Here is a 1435-nt window from a genome sequence, read left to right as displayed (position 1 = left end):
TCTAGGCTTCTTTATTTCAGGAAACTAAAAAATAATCTTTGCAAAGTAGGATGAGTGCGGATAAATTTGCTTTCGAGTTTCAGAACTAGTGCTGAAATAGCATCCACATAAGATATAGTAGTTTTAAGTATAGGAGCATCATCAAGACTCAAATTTCCAACACAATTGAAGAATTCTTGGATACGTTCTTCTCCCATAACGTTCCCTTGCCCCAAGATAGAAGTTTTAGCATCCAGATTGCTTGTACATCCCATCATAGGAGTCATGCCATCATCTGTTGGTGCCATACCAAAATCACTCATGATTGCAAGCAAAGAACAGATCTGATGAGAAAACAGCAGAGGAAACAAGAGGGGCGAATAAAACAACAAATTTTTATGAAGTGGGGGAGAGGAAAACGAGAGGCAAATGGAAAATAATGTAAATTGCAAGGAGATGAGATTTGTGATTAGGAACTCGGTATCTGTTGAAGATCCTCCCCGACAACGGTGCCAGAAATTGGCGAGTTGTTGGGAGGCTATCTTGACTTGATTCTCCCCGGCAACGGCGCCAGAAATTCTCCTTGATGGCAGCTGGAACTACGTCGGTATTTCCCCAGAGAGGGAGGGATGATGCAGCACAGCGGCGGTAGGTATTTCCCTCAGTTATGAAACCAAGGTTATCGAACTAGTAGGAGAACCAAGCAACACAAAGTAAACAACCCCTGCACACAAATAACAACACCTCGCAACCCGACGTGTTAAAGGGGTTGTCAATCCCTTTCGGGTAACAGCACCAGAAATTGGTGCATGATAGTAAAAAGGTTGTAATAGATTGGATAAATAGATTGCGAATAAAATAAAGTGCATCAAGGTTTTTTTGTATTTTTGGTTTAATAGATCTGAAAATAAAATCAAGGAAAAAGTAGACCGCAAAGGCAAATATATGAGAAATAAGACCCGGGGACCGTAGGTTTCACTAATGGCTTCTCTCGAGAAAAATAGCAAACGGTGGGTAAACAAATTACTGTTGGGCAATTGATAGAACGTCAAATAATTATGATGATATCGAGGCAATGATCATGACATAGGCATCACGTCCAAGATTAGTAGACCGACTCCTGCCTGCATCTACTACTATTACTCCACACATCGACCGCTATCCAGCATGCATCTAGTGTATTAAGTTCATGGAAAAATGGAGTAATGCAATAAGAACGATGACATGATGTAGACAAGATCCGTTTATCTATCTGGAGGTATATATAGATCTCGTCTTTTTATCCTTAGTAGCAACGATACATACGTGTCGGTTCCCTTTCTGTCACTGGGATCAAACACCGTAAGATCGAACCCACTACAGGGCACCTCATCCCATTGCAAGATAAATAAATCGAGTTGGCCAGACAAAACCCAAATATCAGAGAAGAAATATGAGGCTATAAGAGATCATGCAT

The sequence above is a fragment of the Triticum aestivum genome, chromosome 5A, assembly GCF_018294505.1.
Source record: "Triticum aestivum cultivar Chinese Spring chromosome 5A, IWGSC CS RefSeq v2.1, whole genome shotgun sequence".
Lineage (NCBI taxonomy): Eukaryota > Viridiplantae > Streptophyta > Magnoliopsida > Poales > Poaceae > Triticum > Triticum aestivum.
This window is presented reverse-complemented; position numbering follows the sequence as displayed.